Below are 24,904 nucleotides of genomic sequence, written 5' to 3' on the forward strand. Positions count from 1 at the left end.
TAGAGCTGCTTAAAGGTTCTTTTTCTCATGTAAAAAAAGCTACTCGCAAAAGAGAAAAGGTCTGATTTCCCAAGAAAGATCACTTTAAAATCACTGTTCATGAAAAATCACTTTTTTTTTTTTTCCCCACATGGAAGAGCCAAAATTTCAAGGAAACTTTTGTGAATTCTGAGACAATTGTGAATGCCCCGGGGAAGAGAGCCCCAAAAGCGAAGCAGCAGTGAGCCAAATTCTTGTTGTTATACTGAGAAATAGAGAAGCACCACTTAGTTCTGTGCCAGGGTTCAAGCTGCAATATAGGAATCTGGAAGCTTTGACACATAATTTAGCAGGCAAAATGAAGTCGTTTTAGTTGTTAGCTTTCACAGATGCTCTGATTCACAGCTCCACACTGTATTTCTGGGCAGTGCAGAGTCACTGCTTCCCAGTCGTAGTCTTTAAGATGCTGATCCAGCCTGATGTCATGGACGGCAATACTAAATAGATTACATTTCTAGGAAAGGACATTCAAATATCGAGCATGTTAGCTGCACGCAAAAGCAAGGTGAAGACAACAACAAGCACTCTGGGTAATCAGAAACTGTGCACTGGAGAGGGGATGAAGTGATCAGCAGATGGCATTTTTCTTATTACTACTTCCAGACTGCGGTGCTGAGGTCAAAGTTTTGACCTCATGTTGGGTCCCCTTTGACTATAAAGCCAAGTCTGAATGACAATCATTGCCAAGAAACTTCCACAACAGGCAGTATGGAAAAGACCGGGGAATAGAGAAATATACTTTTCAGTAACACTGCTCTTATTCTCAGAGCTAATCACCTTGCTAAGAGCTAGTAAATGTGACAAAAATATTCTGCAGTAGATTCCTCCAGTGCCCTGTGAACGTAGGTAGCTCCTATATTTTTAATCATGTCTCTTGGCATGCATAAAATGGAAAGCTCTATCCTTGAAAAGGACAATAATTTAAACTGAATACCGGATGTTGAAAACTGAATTATTCATATGCATCTTTTACATTCCTAAAATAAATTAACACAATTAAGGTATTTGTTTTGAAAAAAAGCCAACAAAAACCCAACCCACGATGCTTTCTTGAAGCAGTGACTTTATGTTGTGTGAAAGTTATCAGGATATTCTTAATCTAGTGAAACTCTTAACCCTTGTTAGTGTCTGTGAGATTTTATGACGGTTGCTTAATGACTTTTTCTGGTTTAGCTGTCTTAAAGCCTTTCTGCCAATATAACAGTTTGAAACAAATACATTTAACTTTGCATAAAATGTATTTTCTTCAGAATAATGCTTTCTCTGGTTAATCCCCCCTGCCCAAGCATCTACCAAATTGGTAAGGTACATAACACATTCCTATTTATTCTTAATAAATCCAGAGTCAAGACTGGAGGCTATGAAGGATGAAAAGAATGTTGTTGTTAACTAGTAGAATAGGTTTTGATATTGTGTGGGCTCATTTTTAGTCTATGCTTTTGGACCATATACAGATGTGTTATGGGCCAAACAGCCTAGGGCTAAAATGAGAACTACCAAATATCAAGCTGGGATAGGCCTTGTGAAGGGTATGGAAATATATCGGAATACTTTCTGAAATAAGTAGGAAGCAAGGAGGGAGTGGGGCCGCTGTGTGGCAGGGAAGGGATGCACATGGTTCTTGACAGCGTGCCTCAGTGCTCAGCAAGGTTGGTGTCTCTGTGAAGATAATGGCATTGAGAATATGGGCAAAGAGAAGACAGGTGAAGAGGCCAGGGAAGAGGAAATAGTCAGAAACTATCCTGGCAAAAAGTGTCAGGAATTCACTGCAATCAGAGACGAGGTACTGCCCCCAGAATTACAACGTGTAATACTAAGGAAGACCTCAGTCCATTCCAGTTTTATAAATTTATAAATATGTAGAGATATAGTACCAGGTTAATTAAAACAGAGTACTGAAAAAATATAAACTACAGATGGATGAATAGCTTTTTGTTCAACATCTCACTGACCAGCCCTCACTCAGAAGAGAGGGAGATCCCTGCAACTTGCACTGTGTTTTTTCAATATTTCTCTTGGTGGAATATTTCTTTTCTTTTCATCAGATTACTGCTTCTGAATTATAATACTATTAACATACAGTTAACTATGTTTAAATGTCTTGCTTGTAGAGGGAATAAGGTAAGAGTAGTTTCTTTTTATTATAAACTTATGAAGTTCTGTCTGTGATGCTTTGCCTCATTTGCTGGCAGTATCAATCACATCTTCATTTGATGTTTTTATGCAACTATTTACAGTATAATCAAGTGTCTGATCAAATGAGAGATCTAAAGGAGAGAAAGGATACAATATGGGATGTTGATTTAAGGGCAATTGAGACTATATGAACAAAATTGTATTACTTTGACTACCCTCAGGCCCCAGAAATTTCTGTTTACTTGCAGAGAAGTGGGAGTTCTGCATAATTTCCATCCTAATATTCTGAAAACAGAAGCCTGGAGCAGGACTCTGCATTAAGAACAAGAAATATGTTATTACACTTCTGTTTAGGAGTGCATGTTGGAGCAGGAAACTGAAAAATGCAGTACATACATTATTAAAGAAGTTGAGGGAGAAGTGATAAGACCCAAACCAGTTGTTTGGTTTGAATTAGATGGAAGACAAAGCTTTGGAAAGAGATTTGTAGGAGAGAACAGCTTAAACATAGAAGTAAAATAGAAAAAAGAGAAAAAATGTAAGTGTACAAAAAGTATATTGTTAGAATAATCTCATATTTTTCTTTGATATTAACATTTATAATCCAAAAAAAGGCAATAGAAGAAATTGCAGTAAATTGAACTTTTTTTTTGCTGTAGTAGTTGATACAGTATCACTTGTGAAATTATGTGTTAATTTGGGTAGGATAGGACATAGTACAAATTTTATAAAGTGGTAAGTAAATAAGTGACAATGTTCAAAAGGAAAGTACTGGATTAGATAATTAGTTTATTTCCTCTATAAATATTCTTAGGCTCCTGGCAAAAGAAATGGGAATAGGCTAGTAAATTCCTTGTTGGCCTGTAATAGAAGATGAAAACAAACAGGCAAAGAAAAATAAGTCCAGGTTACTAAGAGCAAATGCCATGAAGAATAACAAACATGTAAAGATGATACAGGTTGAGTTGTAAAGTAAGATACAACTACCAGGAAAGATTAAGAAATCACTTCAGATGTGCTTTAATAGTAAAAAGATGACCAAGGAAAATGCTGATCTACTCAATGAGGAACAAAAGCTTTCAGTCCATGATACCAAAAAGGATGGTATTTCAACACTCTTTCTGCATCAGTTAACTGCAAGCAGTTAAGATAATTACATTTGAAAGGATGATAGGAGTGTTTCAAGAGAGGAGAAATGCAAATAGTTTCTGTCTTTACAGCAAAAGGAGAAAAGAATGATAGATTCTAAGAAAATAAATTCCAAGAATATATGCTAAACTTCGATTTTTATGACATTTTATGACATTCAGTTTTTATGATGTTTATAAATGATCACATACTCTTTGTGAAATACCTGGCATGTAATCATGTGTCTCATAGGCTGTGTGAATCTTCCAAGAACAAACTATGTCAGCCAAACCAATGTATCTCTCTGGAAAGGTAATGGACATTATGAGCAGAGCAGAACCAGGAGATGTCATGAATTTGGACTTAAGAGTTTGTCAGTAATTTACAAGACATTTTCCTAAATACAGAAAATGTCTGCATGTTTACTATAGGTTGGATACAAAACAGCCCACTGGACTTTTCCTGGGTAGGTTTTATTCACTGAATCAGGGTCAAAATGTACCAAGTAGTGGTCTGCAGAAGTCAGATTTCAGTGTGTTCAATAATGATTTAATTGATGGAATAGATAGTGTGCTTACTGAATTTACAGGCATTGCAGAGGAACGTGGACTAAAACTGTATTAGAGAACAGGATTAGAACTTAAAATCTTGATAGTCTGAAGAAATGGTCTGAATCAGCTAGGACAGAGTTCAGCAAGGACAGTCCTACGTACTAATTCCTATGCAGACAGAAATGTCAACTGTATAATTACAGAATGGGAACTCCTGAGAGGGCATGGAGTAAGAACAAGTCACCCACAGGCTGAACGTGAGTTAATAATAGCATATTTCTGCAAAAGGAGTCACTTGTAATGGGGTGTAAAAGCAAGGATCGTTGGCTCTCCTCCCAGTCCCTCAATCACAAACAAGATCCCACCTGGTCTGGTTTTGGCCACTGCAGTTTGAGAAAGGTAGAGAAAGTCTACAGAAAAGTGAGAGGGTTGATCAGTAGTGTAGAAACTATAATCTGTAAGGAAAAAAAAAGAAAAAAGGAAAGAACTGGGTTTGGCTAGCCTGAGGAAGAGAAAACTTAAAGCAAACTGAGGCATCTCCCAATATATAACCCGCCCCCCCCCAACTTGTTAAAGAAACAACTCACACAGTCTTCATGTTGCAAGGTGGACAGGACTAGTCTGTCCTCCCTGTTCATGCTGAATAGGATTGAAATTCTGGCAAGAAAGACTGAAGTTTGACATTCAGAAAAAGGCCTTTTCTAACAGTGAGGATATGGCAGCTTTGGTACAGACTGTGTGGTCAAGGTGTGGTGTTGTCAGTGCTGCTGTGTTGGAGAAATAATTATCACTAATGACGGTCATAACTGATCCTGTCTTGGCGCAGGGACATGGACTCTATGACCTCTTAAGGTCTCTACCAACCACACATTTCTATGATTGTGTGACTGCATTGAAAGATTTGTGTCAGGTGAACGTTTTCCATTTATTACATTCTTTTGCCTTTCTACTTGTCAAAATGAAAAATAGCCCATTCTGGCACAGAATTGTTCCAGATGAAACTCAGCCCAAAAGCTCAATGCCATAGGAAAGGTGCTTTGCACGTACGTCCTTTAGGAGGTTAGTTGAGCAGCCAGCATACCAAACCCAAGGCCTTAGAAAGTACGAAAAAGACTTGCAGAAGACAGTCACAACTTCATCGAAGTAAGATGTTCACCTTATCCTCAGCGTTTCCCTAGTATTCTGTGGTCAGCAAAACCTGAATAAATGGGCTGTTATTATTCTACACGTGTGTGGCATAGCTTCAGCTTGCACGAAGTTTTCACTATGCACAAAAATGGGGGCTCGGGTATCATGGAGAAACAACCATGAGCTGGTGCGTTCATTACAAATGTGGACTTCGTTTTTCTGACATTGTCACTATATAAGCATAAAAGATTACAAGGACCAAATACAAATACTTTACGCTACAGAAAGAAGAATAAACCAATTGACAGAAAATGTTTTGTTCTCCAAACCAACCAACCTAACGTAATGGATTGAAATCTTTTTGAAAATGTGACCAGCAATGTAGTTTGGTCTATACCACTTAGAAAACAGTTATTAAAATAGAAAAAAGCAGGAAAGAAACGTGCAAGTTCCTTGATATCCCAGGTTTCACTAAGCCTCACAATTTTAAGGCAATGTCATACTTCTGTGCCTATGTTTTTTACGTTCCACGTGGTGGTATGCAACGATCAATCTACTCAAACCCAAGAAACTTGTGAATCCAAAGTGAAGATAACCCAGCTTTCTTTTGCTTTCTTATCATTCTTCAAGCTAATTTCTGAGGGTAAAAAGTTTTTCCCATTTCTCTGCCATTTCCTGGACTCTCATATTAGCAGTGTATTTGTGTATTTGTCAGGTAGAAAATTTTGGTTTTGTAACTGGACTTGCAAAATTCATTTGGAGGCTGCACATGGAAGTGCAGAATTGACTCTGGGATGAATAAAATTACTTCCTTCCCTATTTCACATTGACTTGCACTGTTGTCTTTAAACAAATCATTTAGCTACTCTGCTTCTGTTCCCTATCGGCAGAACTGAGATAGTGCAATACCAATAGAGGTGGCTCAGTGACATTATGGCATGTTACTCAATGACTAAAAATTCTGCTACAGTTTTGTACGAGCTGCACTATTTGGACTCTAACTTAAATTATGGTTCACTCTAGCATCCACTATCAAAACTTTTCATAAAATTTCAGGCAAGATGAATGCACTGACAAATAATTACTGTAATGCTAATTTGAGTGCTGGAAGCAGATCCTCAATTTGAGTTAGAAATATATGCAAGGAAGCAAAACTTCTCGAGAAAATGAACAAGTTTTTATTTCAATAAAAATTTATTTCAATAATTTATTTCAATAAGAGTTATTATCAATAACTCACCTCAGAGTTTGAGTTTAGTATTTTGTTCTTGCCTTGTGAATATTTGGGATTAGCTTTGCTTCTCTCATTAGAGGGAAGAAATATTTGAGTGTATGTTTATGGAACTGTCAAATGTAAAGTAGAAAATACCGTGAACAATCGTATCAGTTGAATTTATCTTACTATCTAGCGTAAATCATGGTTCATGCTTTACTGACTGGCTATCCAGAAGGACTGAATCCCAAATACAGATTTGAATTTTGAGGATAATATATTTATTAAGGAACATATGCTTGCAGTAAAACATTACTCATATTTTTTTAAATTATATTCTATTGTGTCCTATGACTTCCTGTAAAAATCTTTGCAGATAGGCACAGATTATTATCATGCAGTAGTTCATGACCTATTAAAAATTCTCTGATATTATATAATAGGCATAATATGAGAATTAAATTGTACCCTTAATATATACTTCAATATCGGCTCTGAAATGAAGACATGCCAGGAAGGGAAAAATTAGTAATAAAGAGAGAAAGGATCTAAGACAGTAGCTTCTGTTCATTTTCAAGTTAATTGAGTGTCTGTTTGTAGGAATTTGTTATACCACAGTATCCTCAGTTTATCTTCACTATTATGCTAGAACCCTCAGACACTTACATGGGTATGAAAGCAGCAGCCCACTTAGAAGGAAGACATTTTCAAATCATCCAACTACTCTAGTATCGTGGGAGAAAGATGAAAGATGTTGGCACTTCAGAAGGCAATGTCTTCACTTCAGCAGCCAGAGACCAAATGTCCCTTTCCAGCATTTGAGAATGTATCTGCCTGGCAGTGATTATTAGCAGTAGGCACACTTACAAAGTACAATTTCTTGTGATGACACCGAAATTTGAGGTCTGCCTTTTCCTCAGCATCTGCCTTACAGAATTCTGTGAACTATGGAGTCTACAAAAGGATTTCTTTCAATTAGTTTTCAAATAGATCCCATAATCTTCACTATATCTTGTGGTGATCTGACATTTTATAAAAGAAATAGTTCCAAGAATGGTAAGAATTTTCTGATACCATTCTCAAGATGACCTAGATTTTTTAAAAAGGGAAAGCTGAAAACTTTGAACTTGTGCATCTGGAAGTGAATGCTACAGTGGTCAAAACTGGTGATAATAAGTCAAACATCTGTACTCCCACTTCTGTAAATTTACAAAGAATGGCTGATTAGAACCTCAGTGGGCCACAGGATTTCCAAGGTAGCTTTCCGTGTTGATATAATATTAAAGTGGGGTTTGTTTGATTTCATGTCATTTACAGTAAAGCAAAATAATAAAACCATGTACAGTATGAAAAGATGAGGCAGAATTTTGTACTAGGAGTGCAATCTTTCCCCAAACACTCTATTAGCAGGTCAGGATAACAAGCATATTGTGATTAATAACCACAAAAGAAGTTTCTGGGGATTAGGTACTTCACAAATAATTCTAAATAGCTCCATGCAGCAGGTTTCACGCTAATACTATTTTGATCCCCATCTCCAGGAGCCATAAACTAGCTTCAGTCCATTGCCTTTTGTGAAATAACCCTGATTTATACTAGCTGAGATACTTCCTTTGCATTGTCAGAATTGTTACTGCAGAGTTTCATTGCACTAGCTATGAAAAAACAAGAAGCAGCAGCCAAGGCTTATTTATAGTTGTGTTAAAGATGTAGCAGTGCAGTAACGCAATGCATTTTGGAATGAACTGAGCTGCAGGCGCTTACATTTAGTTTGTAGATGGGGTGGCACTTTGGGGCTAGGGGTGTTCAGCAAACGGAGACCCTACTCCTGGAAATTAGTACCGTAGTTTCTAGCGAACTTCCACTTCTCATTCTGGCTAATTTTCATAAGGGCTGGGAAAGAGGAAAACATATGTGGAATAATAAGGAAAGGGGTTACTTCTTGTTACAGAGCTTTAGTGGACTGTTAGAAGAAAGTGGCAGCACTTGCCTGGCCTTTGTTAGCATCACTGCTTTTTTTTTCAAAATGGATTTCATACATTGAGATTCCTGCAGCCCTATATGATCCCGCGATTATCCATAAAAATGGACACACGCATTCAGACTTCATGTTGTGACCCATGCTAGATTAATCAACTTACTTTCTTGTAAAACTAACTAGATGAATTAGTCTCCTCCAAAGCATCAAAGTCAACTGGGTGTATAATGGTATGTAATGTGTAGTGACAGGACACGATTTACTGCAGTGAAGCCAAATGCAATCATGTGACTAAAACTGGCATGTGTTATTGCCCTGAACTGATGTAGCGAGCCACACAAATTTCATTTACTCCACCCCTTCGCTGTTTTATAAAACTCCCCAAAACAGTAACAAGTGTTTAAAAATAAAAACAGGGATGGAGCACTCAAATCATTTACAGAATGATACCGTTCCTTATTCTTTCCTAAAATAGCACCTGGGTGCCTATTACATTCACTGATCTGTAGAACTTTTCTCCATGCTTTGGCTCTCCTGTTCTGTTGTTGCCTTCTCCATGCTGCTTCTCACACAGCCACGGTCTCCAGCCAGGACGACCAGGGAAGAAGCCCTGGAGGTCTGAGGGATGAGAGAGAAGGTGAACTCCCCTTGGTGTTCTCAAGCATGAACAGGAGATCCATGTGAGTGATACAGACTTATGTCCAAAGAGCTACCAAATTATTTTGCAGTTTCCCTGAGTCCTCTAGGTTCAGCTCCTTTTCTTTAGATCTTCACTGCTATGCCAGATATAATGGGATCTCTTCTTGATATGCAAGACTATCTTGGAGTTTGGGCACGGTCTGTCTTAGAGCTCCAGCCACTGGGCACCATATTTATACTTTATTTCAAGGAAATTTTTGTCACTTCTCAGTGTCAATTTGCCAAGGTTTCTGAACATCATTACAAGAAATCGAAACAAAATCAAGACTAAAATGCTCTAAAACTGTTCCCCTCAGTTGCTTTGCCAGTGTTAAGCATTCTTTGGCTATTAAGCATCCTTCTCTAAGGAGTCCTGCACTTGCTTCTCTTGAAACACTGTCTCTTGTGCAGCCAGTATTCTTATTCCTTCACTGATCCAATGCTAGAAATAAACACGCGAGACCTATACTTCTCTTCCAAGTTCTTCATGGACTCGAGTCCGTCTGACTTTTTTCTTCATCTGCCTTGACTGTGTTTTTCTGTGCCCGGTTTGACTTGTGGCATCTGTGAATCCCAAAGAGTCTCTGTAGGTAAATATAGGTCCCTCTATGCTAAAGGCTTTCACCTGAATATGAGCCAGCAACAACCCCTGTTATTCTGTCTCCAGGAGACATTGAGGGATGGGTTATATATTAACAATTTTTTTTCACTGATCTAGCAGTGCCTTAGCTGCTTAAGAATGGCCTATAAATGTCACAGGGACATGTTCTCAGTACAAAAGATAGTGATCTTTTAAGGTATTTGAATAAACACATGCCAAGAAATGAACTTTAGTAGCCAAACTGGATGAAAGAAATTGCAGATAAAATGAAATCTGTGTCATCTTAAGGTAATTATCAAGTATTAATGAAGTCTTATAAAGGTAGTTAAATCAAAGCTTGTAGGTTTTAAGAACTTGAGTGATCTGAGGTATGTGAGATGCCACTTCTCAGTTTTTTTTTTAACTCACAATTCATTGTGCATAATTTAGTCACATTTGACTATTTTGATAGAGATAAATAAAAATTTGAGATCTTTTCTGGGCTGGATGTTCATTGCTTTGTCCTTGTGTATTACATTATGTGGCTCTTACACAATTATAAGGATTTATCTGCTCAGAATTCTTCCAAAACAGCTCTTCAGGCATAGTTCCAGCATAGGTTATACTGAATAGGAAAAAGACACTTTAAAGCTGAATTAGAGAGCCTAGCATGGTAATTATTCTTGACTAGCTATTTTGGTAAACTTCCAAATGCAGACAAATCCTAAGAGTTCAATTAAATACAACCACTGAATACGTTTATTGGAGTTGCTCCACTATAGTAACCACTGAATACTGTTTTTTTTGGAATTGCTCCATTAAAGTAATCATGGTTGTTACTTTTCAGGACTGTATCTGTCTTGTTTTATTTCTTATCTGTCAACCAAACTTCACTCTGAATTAGACCGGCCCTTTGGTATAGAAAGCAAGGCTGCTATAATGCCATCTAGAAGTAGGATGAGATTGACATAGTTTCAAAACAGGCAGTGTTTTGGCCCACTGATTACAGGCCATATGGAGAAACAAATCTGGGGTATCTGTGAAGTCTGGGGCACTTGCACAGGGCTCAGCTCCAATGCCTACAGGTCAGTCTCTGCTTTTGTCTTTTGCACCTGGATTTCTCCTTTTTGAGGATTCTTGTTCACACACCTTCCCAAGGGTTAGTTGCCCTGAAATCCTTGTGTAAGCAGCATGTGAAATAGACACAAACGGACAAATCTGTACAGGATCAGTAAAACCATACTAGAAATCTACTATGAATTTGAGAAAGGTTGCTATAATTTAGAGAAACAATTTGCCATTACATTGTTGACTTGTATTCAGTCATATTCAGATGTACAAAAACCACACTCACAGAGAATGATGAAAAGAGAGATGGTAGAGGATACTACCATGGTTATAAAAGACTTTTGTGAGTCTTAGATGTCTCCTGGAACCTTGAAGTGTACCTTGATAGGCTTTTGATTTTGGGTCATGACTGCATCTGTATCAATAGCAGATTCACCAGTTTGGGGATAACAGTTTTCCTTTAAAAAAGCGAGAAATAGTTTTTCAACTAAACAGACACTTCTACATTTTGACTCTCTTCATTCATCAGTTTCTAAATGAAAACATAGCTTTAAACTCAAACCAAAATTATTTCATCTAGAAGACACTGAAACAGAGATCTTAGATTTTTTAGGTTTTATTATGTTTTAAACTAATTATATGAAGAAGCTGAAAGAATTCCCTGAAACTTTTAGCTCCACTATTAATTTTGCAATATCTACCTTCCATACTAAAAAATCTTAACAAAATGTTCTAAAACTGTCACTCAGTGCTGTCACTTCTTGGGCTTAACATTTATTTTGCCTACAGGCTGGTTACTGAGAGGGAATCTTGACTCAGCTGTGATCGTCCTGGCAGATGTGACTTGGATTCTGACTGCAAGACAATTCCCTCTATAACAGTGACAAGGGTAAGTAATAGGCAAGGCAGAACCATGTATTGCAGCATATTTAGAAAGTCATAGTTAGAAAAATGTAGTGTACCCTCTATAAATTTGTGGATGATACTAAAGGAGGAGGAATAATTGCCAAATGCTTGAGCTTCAATACAGAGGGCTCTTGAGGATGGGGACAATGAGAACCTTGTGAAATGCCACCAAAACGTTTTGCACTTGGGGTGGAGTAAGCCCGTGCATCAGTATAGGATGGGAACAGCCCTGCTGAAAAAGACATGGGGTTTATGGTGGCCATCAAGCTGAGCACGATCAACCAGTGTGCTCTCACTGTAAATGTCACAAACTGCAGGTGTGGCTATGTGAGGAGAAGCATGGCAAGAAGACTGACAGAAGTTGTTATCCTTCACCACCTGACACTGGTGGGGCTACATGTGAAATACCGAGGCCAATTAAAGAAGGATATTAAGAAACCAGGAAAGGTGTAATTGGGGGTGAAAGGATGGTCAGGGACTGAAAGCAAGTGTTCAACCTGAAGAGAAGACTTTGTAACCTAAGAGCAACCTTCAACTGTTTGACAGGGAATGCCAAAGCCAACAGAGCCAAAGCCTTCTGTGGTGGATGGTACAGCACAGGGTAATGGCGCTAAGTTGCAGATTGGGAGGTTCAGAATGGACATGTTGGGAAAAACCTTTTCACTAGTGAAGTAGTGTGGTACCACAACAAAATTTCCTAGAAAGGTTCTGGAATCTCCCATCCATGGAGGTTTCTATGATGTGGGTTCATAAAGCCAAGGTTGACATCATCTGTTCTTTGCAACAGGCCCATTTCTAGTGGGAAGTTGGAGCAGATGATCTCCAGGGATCCTTTCTAATCAATATTTCTATGATCTTAAAAGTAATAATAACTACTGCATAACTTTCTCTCAGTTCATTTCATTCCATTGAAACCTTCTTCACAGAGCTGGTCTCTGCCAGACTTTTGATTATACTGGCTGCTCATGAGTTTTCTCTACCTCTTCCACCTAGTCAGACGCTGTTTAGTTTACCAAAATTATTTTAATGGCTGTATGTTACTTAATTAGTAACGTACTAATTAACATTAGTGTGTTAATATATAGCCATCCTTTAGAATTCATAATCTCACCGCCAGCTCTATTTCTGTCATAGATGCTATTCAATTACAGGCATCTCTCTGATGACAGATTTCAATTTTTAGATTTTCAAAGTTTTTTCTTTAAGACCCACAGATCTTAAAAGGTTCTAAGAGGATATAGTTTATTTCAATAAGAATTTGTCCAGAAAAAACGCCACTAAGGACATTGAAGGATCTACCTTAGAAAGAAGCACAGGTTATGCTCCCCAATAGCACTGCAAACTGATTTTTAAAATTTGGCTATCCTAGCAGGGGTATGCTACCACTTGCTGCAGAACTCTGCAAAAGTGTGGGACACAGGTGGAATATCGTGTGATAAACATTTCTGTTGATTTCTTTTAAGGGTGAGGGAATCTCTTCAGGTTTCTTCACTGAAACTGTTGACTGAAATAAGAGTTTGCTAAATTTTGTTCCTCTTTGCACTGCAAAACAACAACAAAAAAAAGGAGAAAGAGCTATATTTTGTTTTACTGTTGTGGAAACAACACTTTGAAGTAACAGCACCTCTAAACCTCTTTAAACCAGGTGCAATAAAAGCTTGCCAAAGTAGTCAGAGAATGTATTTCTTTAACTGCTGGCAGAAATGAAACAGAGCAAACCTGTCAAAATTTCTTCCACCTACTCCAGCTGAAGAAATAAACCACATTAGACCTATTCTCCCATGAAGAATTGAACAGAATCCACTGACTTTCAAGAGCAGTATCTGCAGGTAAATGGGGCAGTAGGTTCTGTAAATATAAAATGAAAAAGATGGCAAAATGGCTTTTGGTTTGGAATCCCGCAGAATAAGTTCCCTGATGCATACAATCAAGCACATTAGTGCTTAGTAGTCTTTAATGAAACCATTAGTATGATGGAATATTAACCTCATTTGTGATTTTGAATGTAGTTTCCCAATACGACTTCGTGTTGTTCTAGTTTAATTGGTTTTGTCAACTTGAGAAGTTTATTTGAGGAATAGAAGATGAGAGTCTAAAGGATTTGCCATATGTTAAACAAACTGTGACTCTGATAACTCAGCTCATTTTATATGCAAGGGACAGAATTAATGATATTTTAGATGGGTCTGGAAAATTACATTTGCTAACCCTCTGACCCCATGATGGCAGTTTTAAAAATGCAACGTCTGGAGCTGGTACGCTAAGAATTCAGAAATTATATTACCTCTATTAAAATGAAGTTTTAATGTCCTTAAACAATTAAAGCTCAAATATTATATGTCTGTTAATGAACTTCATAAATATTTATAAGGTGCCATTAAAGTGTACAGTCTAAAATAAGTAAGGAAAGACTTCAGCTGCCTTTTGCTTAATTTGAAAGGATTGTGTCATAAATTGGAGACTACCCATCTATCTGTTGCATTCAATTCTGTATCCTTTTACCATAGTAAATCACAGGTAATTACATTAATGCCAGTGAAATTATACCAATGCGAAAGCAGTAACTATGAAATATTTTTCTGTTACACAATGTTTTTATTGGCTCCACTCCGTCTGCACTTTGGCACCAGAAAGGCTGGTACAGATACAGGGATACAACAGGAGCAGAGATATGGCAGACTGTACTGGCAAGTTTAAATCACTACTTGTTCATGGATGGGCAGGAGGGTACTAGAGTTTTCAATTTTTTATAGTTGTGGTGCAGTATTTAAGAGCTGCATAGAGAAATCTTTTCAGTGAGGTCCATCTTAGATTCAAATGCCAAGAAACCAGTGTTCCACTTAAATCAGGTCCAGTGAAGTTAATGAAACTTTATTCATCTAAAACTGATATACCTGAGGGAAAGGGTATGGCACAGTGGTTTTAGCTCTGGTTATAGCTTTAGACCCTGCTAAATGCTTCTCTTTGTTAAAAAGCCTTGTTGTAATAACCCCCTCTCTGGCTGCAGTTGTGTAGACATAAATCCTTAGATTGGATAGCTGGGATACGTGTCTGGATAGTTGGGATATGTTTCCTCTCTCCTCCATCAAACCAATGAACCCAATTATGTTAGGCATTTATGAGTATTTAGGAGTATTTAGGCATTCCTGCTTTTAGGAAGCTCTGGAAGTTGCTGATTAAAGTAACTTGAAAAAACATACTTGCAAACAAGTTAGTTTAGCCACAGGCTCATTGCACACAAAGAAAAAATTTTAAAAAGCTGCCCTTGTTCTGCTTGTTTCGCCTTATCTACATCTTAGTCTTTTCCTACAAGTTTTAATAAATTCCTTTCAAATCAATTCATTCCAACTCTTGAATTAAGACTGGAAGACAAAACAATTGCAGTGTATGTGCTTCTGTAAGAGACTCATCTCCAGCCACTGCCAAGTTGACCCATCTCAGTCCACTGCCTTAAAGTATTTGTTCTCCCTTTGATACCTGTCTTGGGAAGCTCTTGGTTGGCATCACACAGCTGCATTCCCACATTAATGAGTTTTCATTGTACCTTTAAATACTATTGATATTCATTCAAAACCTATCTTATTATTTCTGCTTTTTTTTTTTTATTTCCCATTAGAAATAATAGATCTTAGTTGCTTTGTCTTGCATATTTGAATTTCCTTACCGCAGCTGCTGGATAGCAAATGACTTAGTAGATGAATCTGTTTTTCTCTGTCAATAGCTCGCTGCATCACTGCTGTTAAACAGCAGACCACGATGCATTAGTAATTGCTTCCCAGATGTAAGTGAAATGCTTATAGTAAGTGTTTGGAAACATTAGCAGATGAACATAAGCAGTACCCTTTCAGGGAGCACTCTGGTGTTTTTCACAAATTACAAGTCCTCTTCTAGACTGATAACAGATGGAGCTTTCTGAGAAATATTTTTCCTCTCTGATTCTTTAGGTCTTGCTATAGCTGCCCAAGTTTCATCGTTGGAACTGATACAATTTTAGAGATGCACAAAATATTCCCTCACTGGAGAGACCAGAACAGGTTTGCTGATATAAGAGAGGTTCCACTTCATTTTAGTGATGTGAGAGATCAATAATGAGACAATTTTATTTGTTTAATCAAAGTTACCGGTTTAGCTTCCTGGAGTATTTACACAAGGACAGAACTACATTATGTGGTTTTTGACACTTAGGGCCAATGAGCACAGCTTCTTTAACAAAACTAGTATATGAGTTTTGCATACTGTATGATAATTAGAAGTCTACAAATGCTGAGGTTTAAATTGGAGCTGACTGATCATGTTTAATTTAAATGTCTTAATGGTTGTAGTTTGAATGGAACATAGGTACCTTATCTAATCCAGGTTTTCTTCATACAGAGAAAGAAGTATGTAAAAATCTCTAGGACTTTGCTCTAAAAAAGCATATAAACTCAGAGATTAATTCAAGCAACTAACAATTCCACTGAAGTCACCGATAATATTACTTGCTTGAAGTTCTGTTTGCATTGAAACGGTTGATACATCAAGAGCTTAATCTTGCAGTAACTTTTTTCTTGCATCAGAAGAAAAACATTTTGATGGAACATGAATATTTCCCTAGCTTCTGATCCTTAGGGGACACAACAACAATCTACCTTTCGCTTTTGCATCTGGCATAGTGTATTCAAAGATCCCAGATCACTTCTCAGGCTGTGCGGGAATTAATTCCATCCAGAGCAAAGTAGGACATTACTTACACCACTAGGGATGATGAAATGACTGGGAGTATTTAAATCATAGTGAATGAGGGTAATTTTTGGCATTAATTTTGGATTTCATCTAACGGAATTTGCTTCTTTCTTTACTCCCCAGAATAAAAAAGTATCCAAACTTTAACAAGGGCTTTTTGAAGGCATGCAATGAACACCAAGCACTTTTAGGGATAATTATAAGACAGGAATAATTACAAGGTATTTTGAATTGTGAAATTTTTCATCTCCTCTCTGTTTTGCCAAATCAGCATTTTTGAAGAGTTAAAAAATGTTGAGAAATTGTGAAAATGCTTTAGTTTGAAGTCTCTTGCCTAAGGTGGTCCTTTTCCTGTAATGACTCAGTGAATGGAAAACTGGAATGAAGTTTGTGAAATTGTTGGTGTGTAAAAATTCATTTAAACTTTGATACTGTATCTAGTGCTCAAATCATCCTTAGATTCAACAGTTCCTCTTCAAAGATATTAGTACAGAGCTGCTATTGAAAAAGGTAATAATTGGGTAGGGGTCTTCACATGGTACATGCATATTTATGGTGTACCTCATTAAGCTGAGTTATGATATGCTGTTTCAATACCCACAGCATTTTATAGCTAATTTTTAAATTCCTGACCAAACAAGATTTTTAATGGAGTTCTGACATATGTTTTGATAATCACTACCAAACAGCAAGCAGGAATGAGTCTAGCTTGCATAATGTTTAGGGCTGTTAAATCCGAACTCGTCTCTTTTCTGACTGGACTATACTGAAAGATCATGGGCTTCAATCATTTGGAAATGTAGCACAACTAAGTAGAGACAGAAAAATAGGTAAAGAATCACTCTTAAATATATAGAAGGAGGAAAGTATGAAAACCAATTTGCTTTTATAAGCTCTAAGCCATATCTTTGGCTCCAGACCTCCCAAATAACAAGGTAATAAATCCATATGAAAACCGAACTTGCTACTTCTGTGTTGCTGTTCAGCTAGGCTCATTTCCTGCACTTCCAGGCAACTGCTGCTCTTAGCTGCTTATTCATCAAGACATCTTCGAAATATCCATTTACAAGCACAGGGAAAAGTCAATCTTTTAAAATTTCTATGTTTCCTATGACTTCACAGCTGTCCCTAAACATAGAAGGGGAAATAACTGCAGTTAATTTCTGTTATCTATCAGCAAATGTTGACTATATTAATGAGATTAATTAGTAATTTAGAGGTTAAACAGATTAATTAGATGCTATCTTATTTTAATTTTCTGTATGCTAATGAATATTTTATATTATACATTAATATACATATATTATAATTTTATGCATGCTCTCTTCTTGATGCTTCTGTTTAAAATAATATTAACAGCTCACACACTCCAGGCAATATTTCATTAATTCAATTCCCTATCATGTTATGAATGTCTTTTAATCAACTGTTTTTGCATGGAGCCCTTTCCTGCTCCTCCATCTGCTAAATCATATTCAGGCAAACTTTTTTTCCAGACACCAAGAAGTATGCAGGGGTTCTAGCCATAGCTTTCCTTCAGTAAATTCAATTTTATTTAGCGAGGCATCTGCATTCATTCAGCTCTGAATCCCTGACTACAGGGGCCACAGAGTCCTGCCCTGTTTTCTCAAACGAGCTTTGTTTAGATCTTTGTTTTGAAGATGTCTCTCTTCTTCAAAACATTTAGTACTTCTGACTTAAAGTTGCATTCGAGCACAGCAAATATTCAAGGATGTATTACTAGCAGGAAACATAGTCAAAGGTGTTAATCTCCCAGTAAAGCAATAGGAACTGCATAGAGCTTATAGGATGTGACTAACCTCTGAAATATTTAGACAATCTTCTGACAAACATGGGAAAAAGGTGGCTGTGAAGGGAGAGTTTAAAGGCTACTGTTCCATTTTCACGCTCTTAGGACACAAATTACAGTGCTGTCAGTGCTTTTACACTGAGAGAATTCTAAAGCCTTAATCTACAATTTAATAAATCTTATCAAGTCAACCCATTCCCAGCAACACACGACACTCATTACCTGAGTCCTTCCGCTGTATTTTTTTTGTCATTACAGCACATTTCCAAAATAGCTTAATTACTTGTTTGGCAAATATATAAAATCTTAAAGAGAATGCTAGCTGTTCTCAAAATGTCAGCATATACTTCCCTCATGTTCCCCAAAGCAAGGAGTGCGAATGAATGGGTTTCATTATTCAGCGTAGCAGTATGACAAAAGCACCTCCAGCACCTTGTCCTGGCATTAGCCACAACCAGATCTTAACGCTCCGTTACTCCACACGTAACGAATCTATATTGACCTTCCTATTGCCCGCTCAAACTTGGGGAGAAGCCTTCCATTCTTCGTGGTTATGGAGGGAGTGACAACTTCTTAATGTAGCACAGTGCCTTTGGATACCAAACAAAAACTATTTAAGGTAATTAGAAGAATGTAATTTCCCATCAGCCTTTCATAGGCAGCTGGAAGAGTTTTTAATTCTCTCAATTTCAAAATTCTTTTAAACTCCAAATGACTGCAACAGGTGAAAAACTAATGAGTATGGTGTACTGTTTCATCTTGAAGCTGCTCTGTCATACACTTTTTTCATTGCTCTCTCAAGACAGTATATATGAAAAACTTGCAGCTACTAATACTGGTAGACTCAGGGCTATACCTTTCCAAAGTTACTGGAGTAATGTTGCCTATGCAATGCTGAAGCTCTTTTCTATTTGTAATAATGGCAACAGTTTTACTTATGATGATTAGAAACCCATAGTTTTAAAAATTGTAACACCTATACATGTGACAAAAGCCACCAAAAATCAAATCTAGTGGCACATTTTTACTTTTGTTTACTTCTGATGCCTTTGTTTGGAAGTTCTGCATCACAGGTAATAACAATGAGGATACTCACAATCACAATGATTTTCCAAAGAGAGGAGTACCCAGAGCGAGACATGTGAAGTCAGATGGAAGTCCTGGCCAGGATCTCCAGCTGCAGGGTTCTCTCCTGCTCAGACCCTCGAGCTTGGGATTTAGTTGCAGACTCCACTGAGGCTTTGTGCAGATTCAAGAGACCCCAGTGCAGAGACTTTGCATTGATCTGAAGGTACTATTTATTGGCAAATAAACCCTCATTTCAGGATGCCACCCTATTGCAGTAATATATTTTTGGACAGGTTTTTATAGGAGGAAGTCACGCTAGACCTGCACCTGCTTGTTGGAGGAAGAAGAAAGTCAGAAACATTTCCATTTAGTTCTAGTGTCCAGAATAACTTGAGTTCTTTTGCAATGCCCAGCTGATGTAAAATCTTGGCCCTTCCCTTGTTTAGAATTAACCGTGGGAAGTTACATCACCATTTCATGTAGTGTTTGTGGACCTCATCTTTCCTTGTCGATCCTGTCTGTGGGGATCTCAGTATCTTATATTCCTGTGTGACACCTGACAGGCGCACTGAAAGAACTTGCCTGAAAACTTATTTCATTTAAACTCTTGCTGTACAATGTAGACAGTGATGTTACTGTACATAGCAAATTGGGGACTATTCCTAGCACTGTGGCTGTGGGAGCTGGGCGATGATACAATCTCTCCCTTTCCACTGGTACTGGCTAGACCACAGAAGATGCCAGATGAGGACAAGATTTCTGGAGTTTGTTTGGTTTTATTATTAGGTGTTTTCTACCCGTATAAGTAATACTTTATGAATGAGCTATCTGAGCAAATACTACAGCAAGGCCTGATCCAGTCGCAATGCAGATTCAAGTTAGGACTGCTGGCAAGAATTTGGTATAATTCGGTTCTATCTCGTGACCCGGTGCGTGTGTAGCCCCAGGCAGTGGTAACAGGGAATGGTCTTTGATCCCCTAATTTTAGGTAAATCCTTCCCTAAGCAAGGGTGTTTACACCACATTCACACCTGGATTTAACTTAGATCTTGACCTGCTTTTCTGGGAAGAAGTATGCAAAAAGTGTGTATTGAATTATTTCACTTTGTTTATAGGCTGCTGGACCTAGGGAAACAAACAAACAAAGATGAAGATAAATCTGAAAAGAATTCTGAAGTTAAATCATTTGCAATATTTAATCAATATTTAACTCACTTTATTACCAAGTTTTCAAAATTGTCACTGGACTGGTTTTTGCTTTTTTTTTTAACCGAAAAACCCACGTGATTTTCAATGCATAAAATACTTCTGCTGAAAACTGGTTTAATCAACATTTCAGTATTAAGGAAAATTTTAGTTTTGACATTAAAAGGCTCTGGTTTTGCTAGTAAGAAATTGCAAATCTTTCTTCTTGCTTCATCTGCAAGTACATTTCAACCTTTATAATGGCATTTTTTAACGATTATGACAAAACATCTCTGATTTATTAGGAAACACTGGTGAAGTTGACAATATAATTCTTAAAAAAGCTATATATGTATGCCACCTATTTCAACTAATGGCACTTCTTTTTTGAGCTGTTAATAGATATTTCTACCTAAATAAATTCTTTTTGGAAATTTATTCAAAACATTTTGGGTTTAATGAACTCCTTCTGAATTCAAAACAAGGTCCAAAAGATTAATCATAAAATGCCTCAGGCCACAGTTTTAAGCCAGTCTGCAGTGGGAGTGTTTTGTAGAAATCCCTGGAAATGCATTGCACATACCCAATTAAATTAATGCTCTCAAATGTCAGGTTCACTGAGAACCTGTAGGTTTTGGGACATTTCTAACTCAAATTGTTGGTTTGGATTCTGGGAAAAAATGTAAGTTTTATTCTGGTAACAGAATTTTCCTTAAAGATGGAAACCCCTACTTTTTGATCAGCTTAGCTCCTAATGTTGAACTGATGCTCCAGTAGAATGCCTTTTGATAGTTTAGACTAAATTAATAAGCAAGCACAAAACCAAGAGAGTAATGAGTTTTGCAGTTTTGCTGGCTGTGAAAATAGCAATACACTAACACTAGAAACAGACAGACATAGAAAAATGGTACTTTGCAAGATGAAAAATGAAATCAGATGACTAAGAGAAAAGGAAAACCAAAATCATGTTATTCTACGTTTTCTAACATTTATAATTGGTTTATTATTTTGTTCTATGTAATTGCAGTTAATTCATTTGGGATTAAAAACAGTATTATCCCATTGTAGTGCTCTTGGCGTTCAATTCTAATATATTAACATCTGGATAAAATCATGAGTATAGATTTTGCCAAGAACAGGAGAGTAAGGACAGTCCCTGGGAAAAAAAGAGATGAGGTATAGCCACAGGCAAGACGACTCAAGGGACTGAACAGGGTATTTGCATTATTTCTGTTTCTGTTGCTTCCATCCTTGTATTTTGCTTTGTCCTTACTCATGCTTTGCCTTTACTTAATTGCTTTCTGTGATGAATATAAATTCGATCACCTCTTAACAGAGTCTTGCTGGTCCAAAGCCAGAGATGTCTGTAAATGGGTGTAAACTGTGCATTGCTAAGTAAAAGCTGAAAAAACTGAGGTGACCCGAGAGAGATGCAAATCACTCTCAGATTAAACTGTACTTCTCCGAATTTTCCGAGCAAGGAAGACATCCAAATTTGTCTCTAGTTATGGAACTGGGATTTTTTGCACATTTTGGGTATCTGTATTCCCCACTGGATTTTGAAACGTCAGAGCATACTCTGGAGAAGTGCTGTGAAAATTCCCTTTCCACAATCCTTTTCAAATTTCAAAAGACATTTATGACCCAGTGTGGCATGAAGTTTCACTTTGTGCTGGATGAATAAGTTAGCAGGAAATTAGGGAGGCTTCTACTGGTAACCAGACAGACAGGAAAATTCTTTCTGAAGATTTCCAACCAGTCTGAAGGCAGCAGCTAGAAAGGACGCCTGGGTCCTTTAAGGTTGTGGAAAAGCAGATGGTGAAGCAAAGATATGAATCAGGTGATATGAATCAGAACAGGAGCTTGAGACTTGGCTAAAAGACTTAATAGGTCTCCAGTGGAAGATGAGAAAAAGACCAGGGTGGAGTGGAGGAATTAATTATAGATATCTCTTTTGAGATTAAGGTAGTACTTTTTTGTTATGAGCAACATGGTAGCATCTTTTTGGCTATAATTGGGTCAGGTTGTCTCATTCATTTGCCTAGTGGAGTAAAAAAAGCATTTTGAAATAGTTGCTTGATTTGCTGAGGCTCATACTTACTCACAGAGACAAATGAGTAGACAGCATGTGCAGCTTAATTGCCAGTTACAGCACGTGGGCTGACCATGTCTCACCCTGTGTGTGACTGTAATGGGTAGAAAGGTTGTCGCTGATACTTGGTTGAAAAGGTAGGAAGGGGTATATCTGGAGAGAAGGTACATCGCAAGGGGGATGGATAATGATAGGGTAGGAGACAGGGAAAGGTAATACTGGATCCTGTTGTACTTCTTAGGAAAGGCAGTAAGATCCTGCTTGAGGATGGGGAAAGCTGAGGTAGAGGGAGAGATGACATGCTCAGATGTGTCAAAGAAGAGCTGAGGATTGATGACCTAGTTAGGGTGGTTTGTAGGGTTGATGTGAGCCTTATCGGTAGGATGCAAATTCCAGTAATTTTCTAGCATTCCTGTTCCAGTTGTGTGCAGCATCTGGGAAAGAAGGTAAGTGAATGATAAGACCTAGAGAGATAACTGGTGGCATGAGAGTAAAGGATCAGAACATGGGGAGAAAGTGCAGAACTGATGTCCTGAAAAGCTGGAGACAAAGGCTGATGAAAGCCCTGAGTCCTAGGGTTCCTGGGATCCCTGGGCAATGGCTTCAAGTGCTTAACAGAAAGGTAAGAGCCAACAATTTGAATGGGGAGCTGCCAAGAGCTAGCTAGCTGTTATAGACCATAACCAAGGGAACATCATTGCCTTTAGTCTCTCTCTCTCTTAAGTGAACACTTAAGTAATTTTTTCCTGTGTAGTTTACTCATTAAGTAGTGTAAAGGGACATTGGACCCTTTGCTTATGTGGCATATTTGTTAAAACACTTCTCTGAGGTGTGAGAGAAGGTCTTCCTCTAATACATGTGAAAATAAGGTCCAAACCACATTCCTTACCTCCCAGGAAAGTGCTCTCAGAGGACGATAGGTAATCTTTGCAGAGGGCTTAATCTGCCATAGCTGTAGGGTTTTGTAAAATTAATTAAGTACTCGGTGGTTTGGAATGAAATAAAGATATCTACAATTGAGTTTACAGCCTACGGGTTGGAGTGCTCTCAGGGCATGGCACAGATTTGAGTCTGAGATGCATCTCAAAGATGCAGGGAATATTGAATCAGATATGCTACGGAATAGCTCCAGCAGAAAAGACTAGGATAAACCTAAGTCACTCTACTCTTTAACCCACAATTTCCTGATGTCAGAGAGTTTGGGTCAGATGAGGTAGAAGAGAAAACATGAGCCAAATGATACTACTAATTTATTGCTGAAGCAGCTGCAAAGACAGTCTTTGAAAATCCTAGCAGGTACTACCTGTATACTTGCTGCTGTACTGTGCATGTATTATATGCCATTAGCCACCAACACTCAGGTTTGCTTGTGGAGCTGGATTTTGTACAAAGCCTAGAGTTAGTAGGCTAAGGAGCTACTATCTTTTTTATAGTGCTCTTGATCTGATGAATTAACCTCAAGGCAAACTGTAATAATGTTCTCAGTCCCTTTCCAATGGTAGGATATTTGCCATTACAGAAAGGGAAACAAATAAATGGCAATTTTGATGGCTGCTTCACAAGAAATGTGAGGGCTGACCACCCCCTGCCTCCTCCCTCATTTTTAGAGTCACACCAGATCGTATAGGTCAGAGAGCAAAGACCGTTCATTTGAGAACAGAAAAATTTAGTGATCCAGTCTGTATCACGGCCAAATGGCGACCTGAGGGATGCTAGTCTTATGTATTCCTCGGGACTCATGACATTGACCAAGAGGACTCTCCATCAGTCCAGGAGAAAGAAGGTCAGGAGGTCAGATTTGCTTTCTGTTGAGGGTTGTTTTTTTAATCCCTTTTCTATATTTTGAATTCCTCTGGGCAGCAATGATCTCTTTCTTAAAGCAAAAGGGTTTTACTTCTAATGCTTGTTGTCTCCCTACGCAGCCATATAGATTTCAGGAATTTCTGTCCTGATGTACCCTCCTAAATTGGATTTGCTCATCAAGGGGAACAGACCCCTTTTCCAAGGGGTTATGTTCAAAGGGAAGACACAGAAAAGAAAGATAAAGAAAGAACTGATAGTTCCATAGACTGGAAATTTGTGCCAACTTAAGAAAAATACTGCCGTCTCCCTCATAGACCATGAAAATAGTCAATCGGTCAGCTAAAGGGGCATATTAGCTGTTCCAGATACTAGAAAATGTATATATTGACTCTGCCTATGTAATTGAGTATATACTGCCCTTATGATGGACGGAATGGAGTTAAGCGTTGTTATTGTAAGTGGTTGAATCTGTATGGATTATTATTCACTAGCAGTAATATCACAATGTTCAGAGAAAACAAATGCATCATGGAATTGATGCATTTCCTTGCAATTTCTCCTACTTAAAATTACTGGACACACACTAAGTAGTCTCCAAGTTAGGCTAGTTTATCTGTTTCAGCAGTTTTAAAAAAATGTCAGATAATGAGCCACTGATCAGATTCAAACCAGCCCCAGAACTGAAGGCACCTAAGAGCTATTTTAGAAAGCGGAGTTAGAAACATAATTACAAGAGAGACTAATGAAGGGCACCTCCTCAATTTCCCTGTGGCTTTTGCTAAGAAATTAAATCAAGTTTGTACTGGATAAGCATGACTG

At 37.8% G+C, this 24,904-nt stretch overlaps 1 long non-coding RNA gene across 1 annotated transcript in view; it reads left to right on the forward strand.

Annotated features, from left to right (window-relative positions):
* The window catches only part of LOC138687636 (uncharacterized), a 151,855-nt gene that overhangs the window by 117,809 nt on the left and 9,142 nt on the right, over positions 1-24,904 (forward strand). The window contains exon 3 of the long non-coding RNA XR_011326765.1: positions 11,289-11,388. This is a non-coding gene — a long non-coding RNA (uncharacterized lncRNA). The remainder of the gene's footprint in view (positions 1-11,288; positions 11,389-24,904) is intronic.

The sequence above is a fragment of the Haliaeetus albicilla genome, chromosome 11 (assembly GCF_947461875.1).
Source record: "Haliaeetus albicilla chromosome 11, bHalAlb1.1, whole genome shotgun sequence".
Taxonomy (NCBI): domain Eukaryota; kingdom Metazoa; phylum Chordata; class Aves; order Accipitriformes; family Accipitridae; genus Haliaeetus; species Haliaeetus albicilla.